The sequence below is a fragment of the Strix aluco genome, chromosome 5 (genome assembly GCF_031877795.1).
Source record: "Strix aluco isolate bStrAlu1 chromosome 5, bStrAlu1.hap1, whole genome shotgun sequence".
Classification (NCBI taxonomy): Eukaryota; Metazoa; Chordata; class Aves; order Strigiformes; family Strigidae; genus Strix; species Strix aluco.
Window position 1 is genome coordinate 83,803,758 of NC_133935.1, and position 10,720 is coordinate 83,814,477.

The following is a 10,720-nucleotide window of genomic DNA, read 5'->3' on the forward strand; positions in this document are numbered from 1 at the left end:
TCATTTAAGATTTCTCTGAATTTCTGCTATCTAGCATCCTCGTTAATAAGGGTGGTGGGGACAATGGACACCCCAGAGCCCATCAGAGCTGGCAGGGTTTCTTAGGTCAGATAAGATATTTTTTATACATAGGTTTATATGTGGGTTTGATACCCAAACATCTGGTCGGAAATGAAAATCCCCCTTGAGCTTTCAGAGGTGGTCATTCTGGCTCCAAGTGATTTTCCAGGGAAAGTTATGGCTGTATCCTCCTCCTCTCGGCATCCCACATGCAGGCTTTGAGCATGAGACAGGAAAGAGCAAAGTCCCTCTCCTGAGTCTAGCTAAGCTCACCTGCTCGGCCTCCATAAAGTATGTATTCCCTTATCTATATTTCCCTTCTGAGAATGTTTATATTTATTTTCCTTATACAAAACATCCCCACTCAGTCCATATTCACATTCCATCTCCATCAGCGTGGATCTTTCCTTCTACAGTGCAGGTATTTGGCAAAACAAGATAACAGCAGCGAGCTTTGTTACAACCCAAAGACTAAAACTGAAAAGCCTGTAAGTGGGAGTGTTTTTGATGGAAAGCGAGGCACCAGCTACTTCTCAGGGGTAAAACCTTTCCCTGAACCAGTACCTCTGTGCTTGTATTATGTGGTTCTTCTCCTTATATCTCTTTTAATTTTCATTTACATCAAGATTGTTTTCTTAGAGTTGTCTCACATAGCAAGGAGGAAGAAAAGCATGAATAGACCATTGACGGTTCTAGCTTCATATATAATGCATATGGCACTCTTATCTGTGGAAAATATTATCTTTATAGCAGAATATATTTAAGAGGTTAGAGCACTCCGTTTGTTTTGGCAGGGGAGAGGATTCAGGATGACTGGCCACATCTAGCAATACTGTAAGAGTCAAGATGTTCGGGTTGTGTTTTTCTCTCTTCCTGTGTTACCTTAGGAAGTAACAGGGTTCTTTTTGCTTATGTATGTTAAATATCTACCTCCAGAGCTGCAGCAGGATATTTCAGCAGTGACTCCTAGCAGTCTGTTTTCCTCCATACAAGCCCATTTTGATGCCTCACCTCTAGTTTCAGAGGAGAAAAGACAGGGAGTATTTAGCAGCCTCATGGTGCAGCCATTTTATCTCAAGCTCTTAGCTCCTTCTTCCAGCCTTTCCACCAACACTTTAACATCTAACAGCTACCTTTAACTTTGCATGGCTGCCTCTGTCCCTCCTCTTGCTGCATCCAGATCTGGGCTTCATTCAGAAGCAAAGGAGAACAGCAGAGAAGGTGCCACACTTACCTTATAAAGGGGTTGCTCCTTCTGCCAACGAGAAGAGGTGAGACAGTCCCATGGTAGAAGGTTATGGGGGAGAGACTGGGATAATCCACTCACCCCAAAACTTGCCTGCCTCCCAGGACAGAGCGATGCTTCATTGCTTAAATTCTGTCAAATCCTTTGAAATCATCAGATGAAAGATAAGGCGACAGCACTGTTCTGGGTTTGCACGAGTACAAAGAAGTAGGATTCTCTTCCAAGAAGCTGAGTAAATTTGTTGATTTTTTTCACATTTAATGGGAATTTCTGCACTCCACAGAGTATAAGCTGTTTTGATAGTCTGCTGAGAGATGTTGAGCCAAACATCTCATGAGAATACTTCTCAATACCATTACTATTTATGCTGTACATACAAATACACATGAACAAAGGCAGGTAGATGCGAGAGGAGAAAAAACCTACTCTTTCCCGCTTTCCTCTTCGCATACATTGCCATGAGAGTACCAAATGAGAGAAAAAAGAAGATAAACTTTCAGAGGCACAACTGAGACTGGAGTCCCACCGTGATGAGTAGAAACAGTTCCTGAATGACAAAGCAATCCCTAACCTAGCTTACAGCCTAAAACAGGAGCAACATCATGCAGAAAGGGAATCGAGGCAGAGTTTTGCAGTATTACATGCTGTGTGAGCTGTTGGAGAGTATGGCAGTAATAGCCAAAACTGAATGTGAGTAATCTGAACCTCTATTCGAACACGGGAACATGGCTGCTCTTAGTACTGATTGAAAGAGTTACAGTTTAGCTGATAGAGGAATATTATCACTCTTCATTTCCCTTATGTGTTGAAATACAGTCCTTCAGTGTGGTTATTGACACTAAGCTGTTCAGATTCCCAGAAGATACAAACTTTCAGTAAAAAGTACTGGCATAGCTACATACAGATGAAGGATAAATTCGCTGTATCAACTCACCTGATATGAAGGATATGCAATTTAGCAGGCTTATGTACATCTTCAGTAGCTTGATGATCTTCAGCAGGGTTCTCACTTTGAAATGCTTGAACAGAGGCGCAGGGTTCCTATATTATATCCTGCACAACAGGAACTTTGATACAGACAAAGGAAGAAGAAGGAAAGCACATGGCAGAAGCCGTTCGAGCTCCTTCTTCAAGAAACAGTTTCACATGCCATTTTGCACAACGTGGCGTATTCCAAGGACAAAAGCAATAAGCTCTTCAAAAGTTTCTTCATGAGCTGGAGATAAAAGTAATCCCTGCTAGGGATGGTTTAGCAGTATGCATATATGGGGGAGGAATTTCAGAGGAAGGGAAATACCCCTCCACCCCATCCTGAGTTTTCAATACTACTTTGTAGTTCTGCCCACTTTTGAAGTAGCTTAAAAGAAATGGAAGTAGTTGGAATGTTTTTACACAAGAAATACTTCCTTTTGTATAATTAAAATTATTGTGGTTGGCTCCTAGAGTGAGAGGCTCATAAATTTGTTTCCAGTAGCAATCAGTGTAGTTAATACCCATCCTATCAAACCAAGTTAACTCATGTTCATTTTGGGCCTCATCCAGAGCTCATTGATGTTGGAGGAAAGAAACTATTGACTTAAATGGGCTTTGGAGTAGACCCTACAAGCTGAAAAGAACAGATAATCTGGTTATTTCTGCAACAAAGAAAAGGGACATCCAATGAAAATAAAAAGGCGAAAGCCAAATAAAATAATAATTAAAAAAACCCACCAAATAGGGAAAAGGACACCATGATAAAGGGACAGGGTGTTTTGTATGACCCAGAGTTGTGACAGGGAGAGACAGGGAACCTCATGCTTCAGAGGGTGACAACATTAACTCTTAGAAATCAGGAGAAGACATAATGAGAAGACAATTTGCCTTTCATATCTGATACTATAGGATTCATGTACTTTTCTCTGGATTAATTCTTGACCAGTGTTGCAGAAAAAGTATTACATGAGATGATCTTAGGTTTTATGTGTTCTGGCGAGACCTGTGATATCAGGTGTTGAAGTTGTCCAGTTAAAAATAGGGATCAAAAAAAAATATGAGGCAAAGATCCTGAAGGACACACAAACTTAAGGAAGGTTTATAAAGAATCCAGCATGTTGAGTGGTGGTCCTGGCCAAGCTGGATGCATTATCAAAACCTACGAGGACCTCTGAAATGAGTTCAGTACTCAGCAGGTTTCCCATGAGAACACGCATCCGCAATGCAAATTCTGTACCCAAGCCCTGCAGCATGATTACCAGATCCAAGCATTAGAGTCTTGAATAAATCCCCTTTTCACTTCCCTCACAAATAACAAAAATATAAGAAATAATTAAAAAAAAAAAAGTCTTTTGTTTTAAGGTTTAAGGAATTAGAGTACCACTGGCACTCTAAAAGCTCCTCTTTCCAACTATGAGCATGAGAAATTATTGTTTAAAACAAGGATGGGGTACTCACTTCCCTACAGATCTCCACTTATGTTTCCACTTGGTTTGTCTTCATGCCATTTCCATATTCTTTCTTTAATTTCTCTCCTAAAGCATCTAGTGCCCATGCTTCCATGATATCCTGGAGGTGAACTTCTTCCCTAGAGTGAAACCATTACTAAAATGCTATTGAATTCAAGCGGGCCAAGTTTGTGTCAGTGACAATTGGCTTCATTTCCTACTTCATAATTTCTTACTGTAGTTAAATCATTCTGTGATACCCTCTGCTCTGAAAATTTTGCTAACATTAACAGTCATGGATTTCCTGTTGTCAGGATGCCACAGGTCCCCTGTGCAGTTCACCCATCCAAAGTCAAACAGTTCTATTGGCTAGCTGTCACTGTCATCTCATTCTCATCCCAGTTATGATAGAATCATAGAATCACAGAATGGTTTGGGTTGGAAGGGACCTTAAAAATCATCTAGTTCCAACCCCTCTGCCATGGACAGGGACAACATCCACTGGACCAGGTTGCTCAGAGCCCCGTCCAACCTGGCCTTGAACACTTCCAGGGAGGGTCATCCATAACCTCTCTGGGCAACCTGTTCCAGTGTCTCACCACTCTCACAGTAAAGAATTTCTTCCTTATATCTAATCTGAATCTGACTTCTTTCAGTTTAAAACTGTTACCACTCATCCTATCACTACACTCCCTGATAAAGAGTCCCTCCCCATATTTTCTGTAGCCCCCTTTAAGTACTGGAAGGCTGATATAAGGTCTCCCTGGAGCTTTCTCTTCTCTAGGCTGAATAACCCCAACTCTCTTAGCCTGTCCTCATAAGGGTGGTGCTCCATCCCCCTGATCATCTTTGTGGCCTCCTCTGGACCTTGACCCACTTAAGCAGGTCCATGTCTTTCTTATGTTGGGGGCCTCAGAGATGAACACAGTACTCCAGGTGGGGTTTCATGAAAACAGAGTAAAGGGGGAGAATCACCTCCCTCAACCTGCTGGCCACACTTCTCTTGATGCAGCCCAGGACATGGCTGGCTTTCTGGGTTGTGAGCACACATTGCTGGCTCATAGTCAGTTTTTCATCCACTCCTACCCCTAAGTCTTTCTCCGCAGGGCTGCTCTCAATCCACTCATCACCCAGTCTGTATTTGTGCTTGGGATTGCAGGACCTTACACTTGGCCTTGTTGAACTCCATGAGGTTTGCACAGGCCCACCTCTCAAGCTTGTCAAGGTCCCTCTGGATGACATCCCTTCCCTCCAGCGTGTTGACTGCACCACACAGCCTGATGTCATCAGCAAACTTGCTGAGGGTGACTCAACCCCACTGTCCATGTTGCCAACAAAGACGTTAAACAGTGCTGGTCCCAATACTGACCCCTGAGGAATGCCACTCGTCCCTGCTCTTCAACTGGACATCGAGTTGTTGACTGCAATTCTTTGAGTGCGACCATCCAGCCTTACCCACCATGTGGTCCATCTGTCAAATCCATTTCTCTCCAATGTAGAGACAAGGATGTTGGTTTAGCTATAGTGATATTATATAATATTGTACATATGACATTGCATATTAATTCTTACATGTCACTCTTTGTTTGCTTTGTTGTGTTCTTTCCATATTTTTCAGTTGTAAGTTCAGTCAAGTTCATGTTTTACATATTGGCTATGTGTTCTACAGATTTTAAATCGATGTAGAGAACCATGCCATTTAAATAACAGTTTTAATAATACAAAAAATAAACTTAAATCTTCCAGGACAAAGAGCTGCTATAAAAGTCTAGTCTTCCAAAATCTTCCGTAAGATTACAAAATACCTGTTAGGTGACCTGATAAGTCACTTGACTTTTCCATACTTTGATATCTCTAATTCTGAAGTGAGGTAACACCCTTATCTTTCTGAGGGCAAAATGAAACTAATTCTTCCATTGACAGATTATTCTGAGGATTTCTGCCAATCCCAAGCTTTACTAAAACATTTCGATGGACATGTGTTTAGAGGAAAAACAATGCAGAGATATGAAAATGAGAAGACTGTAAAGGGTCTAAACCCAGTTGACCATTGTAAATATATTATTTCCTTGTTGTGAGATTAAATCCTTAATTTGTGTTTACTGATCCAGGTTAAAGGACAAGAGTGTGGGAAGGAAGATTACAGTTTTTACTTCTGTATGCATTTTTAAGGCAACAGTTCCTTAACTGTACATGTACATAACAAAAGCAACTCACTTTTCTAGTAAAAATTAAAAGGGTGATGGTTGTTTTAAAGGTACCAGGAGTGTGTAGGCAAACAGTAAGACTATAAGAATTAAAAACAAACAAACAAACAAAACAAGCAAATAACTATTTCTCTTTAAAACAAAGAAACAAGAACAAAACATAGCTCCAGACTCTGCCCCATACAATCCCCCCTTAAATCCCAGACTACACCAGAAATGAAGTGCCAAAATTGTTGATACAGCTGAAGGAAGTAAATTACAATTACCTGCAAAATCAGATAGAAAGCTATTTTAGTCATCACATTAGGGTTAAAAAAAAAAAAAAAAAAATTGGCTATATGGCTGTATAGATGCAAATGGAGCATTAATATTTACAAATATTACTGTGAAGGAAGTTTTCCTTCTTTTGCATATGGGAGAAGTCCTTTCATTTCTGCATTCAAAAGGCAGGGAAGAGGCCTCATCTGCAAGCAGACTTATGGGGAAGCAAAAAGAAAAGTGAATGCACGTTCAAGTACTTTGAGAAAAGTACTGGATCTGTTCCAAAAATCCAGCACCATTACCAGAGCTGATATGCCTCTCCAAAACTGTCAAAATTAATCCCTTGATCAGAAAAAGGGTCTGGTGCTGCAAAAGTCTATCAGGGTTCTTGAAATACAAACTTTCAAGCCGAAGAGTATCCTGTACAGTCAGGAACAGATATATCCTGAGTAGAGAAAAGCAAAAGAGATTGTATGGTGTTTCCTATATAAGAAAAGATTAACTTGAAGGAATTTTATTTTTGCAGTTAAAAAGTGTTCACACCCAAAAAAGAATCAATAATAAAACCAAAACACTAGATGTAAAAAATTGATAACACATTGGATTTTAATTGGGGAGACAGAAAAAAACATTAAAATGCACATTTTTCAACCAAGACAAACAGAAAAATTTATTTTTGACCTCTGATATTAACACCAGATCTTGCCAGCCTATCTAACCAGAAAGCAGTATCTTCCTGTTATTACCAGTTAGTTTAGAATGAAGCTGGATTTATGATTAAAGGGTGGTCTGGCACTGAAGATATGTGGTATATTTCCTGTACTTGCTATAAAATTCATTTCTGTGTAGTAATAAGACACTAATTCTATTGCTACTTCAATATTTATTTTCAAAAATGCACTTTTTTTTTTTTTCCAGAGAGGTTTTGACATGATAAAAAAATAACAGCCCAGCTGATCCTTAACGATTTACCAGAAGGCTGAAATACATTTTTCAGCATGTGCTCAAGCTGTTCTGGCAGATAATCCACACTCGGGATGACATTGTATTGTTTTAGTTCTTATCTTAGATTAGATATATCTTTGTGATCTTTGTTTATATTTACATAGAAGATCGAGTTGAGTTATCCTATCTTTAATTAGAAAAAAGTTAGTCATTTAGGGAAAGAGTCCTCCTAGTAAATGTCAAAATCTAAAGTCAGTGCCTCCACCTGAGCTAATCCTCATGACTGGATCTCATTCAGCCATCTTTTTCTGAAGTACATGTCTTGAATAGGTGAGATGAGTCATGCCTAAAATACTCGTGCTCTCCATAGACTGCAAAGGCAATTGAGAGGAGTTACTTCAGCTGCAGTCTTCTCACTGAGTTGATTTGAATTTCAGTTTATGTGAATCACCTGGTCTACCACGGCTGAATATAGAGAAAACATGTGGGATGTCAGCAGGTCTATTTATCTTGTCCTAACATAGGCAGCATGAATTGTCTTCTGAAGCTGTGTACATCTCTTCAGAGACTAGAGAGAGATCTTTGATGCCTAACCTTTAGATGGCTAAAGTGAGAGAAGATAAATCTCACCCACAATATATAAAGCCAGAAATCTGTGACCCCAAAGTGGACTCTTTTGCTTCTACAGCAATGCAAATAATGAAAACAATATAAACTCACCAAAGCAACTCAAAATAGGTTGAAAGCTATTAAATCTTTCAAGTCAAATACCTCTTTCCATCTTCTGTTGATATTAATGTTTTTCTGCACCAGGCCAGAAAATTAACTTTCGGACTGTATTTGCCAACCAGTATCCAGACAAGCCAGAGACTGATCACTGTAAATCCCATCTTGTAATCACTATCAGTAAATTTACCATTCAGAGCACACAATTCTGGATTTCTCTCACAAAACTGCATCAGAGATACCAGCATATATAATACTACATGAACCTAACCTGAAGCTTGTTCTAAGGTTACTCAAAGGCACCCATCTCTTATCAGCAAAATCATTCAAAACCAAGATTATCACCAGATATAGTGACATTAACATCCGCATCTACCTCAACTCATATCACAATTTAAATGTCAGAACACCCAAAAAACTCAGCTCCACAGCCAACTCCCTTTCAATGCCAGTGCACAACTGACCACAAAAGTAATCAAAATTACATCCCTGCCTCCTCTCTGGGGCTGTTCTTTAACTTAACTGCTTTATTTGCAGAAATAGGGAAAAACACATATGTCTGAGCAAATAGCAGAAAGATAAAAAGAAAACCCACATTGCCATCCTCTCTGCTCAGTGAGTCACATGAGAAAATAAGAAAAGTCACCTTCCTCAGGGTGTCAGATACCTACAGATGGCAATGTACCTTCTTTAGCCCTCCCTACAGCCCAGCTCAAGGGTACTGAGGATTAGGGATGGGAGATGCACACTGCCACTGCCAAAATGTGACTCAAAACATGCAAAGCAAATGGCCTCTCAGAAACACCATCAGCTTGACCGGCAATGGAAGGAATCTAAGAAGGGTAAATTTCCTAAAATACATCAATAATAAAAAGACAGTCAAATAAATAAGCATCCTCCCTCTAATAAATCACCTTCTCTTGTCCCCTTCTTGAACATTTCTGACTGTAGGTACATTCATGCATCCATGAAAGGAATTTAAACCTTTCAGTACACACAGGAAAGACATAAAAATTCCATTCCTTTTGTTAAGTTTAGTAAATGAGTTATTGAAAAAGAAATCAGTTTTTCCACCATGGGAGCTAAGATGAAGCATCCAAAAACTGTTGTGAAAAAAGGACTTTTAGGTTTCTAAAGCCAGCCAGTGTTTTAAGAAGGCAGTTTTACACCATTTCCACAAGACCAATCATTATTCAAAATGTCTTGCAAGATATAGATACATAAAAAGACTGAGACACTGACTGTGGAGTATTTCAGACCATAACTGCTAGGATGGGACACAGACATTTTGCTTATGTTTGTGAAGAGATACCTTTTCAAGATTCCCAACTTGGACACTTTAAATGGAAAGTAAGAAAGAGTAAAACAGAAAAGGAAGGACACCCCTCATGTGCCCTGCACAACAGAGTAGGCTCTTGTCAGACCAATTGTCCAGGACATGGGAGACTAGATTCAGTGTTCCCCACACATACATCATTTAAGAAAGGAGTCTACTAGGAAACCTATGAGCTAATTGATGGTAGTACTGTGTGATGGGAGGTATGCTGATATATCCTTCTTCAGAAACAGTCCCTGCAGAAAAAAGAAAACAAAACACTAAGACACCAAACACCTCCAAAACACTCCTCAAGATTCATTGACCAACAACACAAGAACACAGCTTAAGAGCCTAGTAATTACATAGCTTGCCTGTGATCAGAAAACAGCCTAAATGTTAGTGTATATTCCAAGGGTGATTTCTGGTCATTTCATATGCAACAGTCATTAGACAATATGCAAAAACCAGTGTCTAACACAGGGACTGGCACATAGGACTCTTCCCATACAAATGAGCCATTCCTTAATCACTGAAGAGCGATGTTTTCTTTCAGGCTGTCTTGCCAAGAGAATGGTGAATCATTTTTTAGACAGCTTTATGTGGGGAGTACCGAACACCTCAAACTCTCTAGAGAGATAAAGGTTAATACCTCTCTCAGGGAAAGGGAAGCTTAGATTTTGCTTCAGCAGGAACTGAACACACATTTACTATGCTCCTCAGAAGTATTCAGTAGTGCACTGCACTAGAGTGAAGGTAGATTTGTCTACCTAGTTAATGAAAGGGAACATACTCCTCCAACTGGGATTGTAGTCTGGGCAGTGAGAAGTGAATAAACTCTATATTGCCTAAATCTTAGGTAAACCATGTCTACCCTTATTCATTTTCCACTACATCAGCACTGGGGTTGCTCCTTCTCCTTTGCCAAGCAAGGGATAGTTTGGCATCCTGCCTGAATGAAGACACCTCCTTACAGCACTAAGTCAACCATCTTCTGGTTCAGAAATAGTAGAAATCAAAGCAAAAATTTAGTGTTTCATGTTTTATCAAAGGCAACTTCTGAGATCCCATTCTGTGGCAGTATACAGGGCATATAGGATTTTTATGTGACATATATTAGTCACACGGCTTAATGCAGTCCCCAAAAGTCCTCAGATATTTACATACTAGGGGAATACAGGGACTATATAAATATAATAAATAGGACTATACTTAGTCTAGGATCTGTATGAGACAGTAACAGAAACTAGTTTAATTTCATTAAAGCCTGTCCTGGTTCCCATTTATGTTAATGCAGAGACTCTATAACTCAGGTGGAAATAAAAAGAGGCTGCTGGTGTGGAAACAGAGCAGCCTGAAGGCGATTTGTTTAAACTTCTGCGTGATAGTGAATTAACACAGTAGAGGACTAAATGTACATGTAGTTTCAGGACAGATGCAGGGAAAGAAGTTGTTTCCAGCCAATGTAAAGAAACAAGAATTCTAGAAAATGAGCTTCTGAAAGTTTTCCCTGCTGTTGTGGGCTGAGTTAAACTGATAT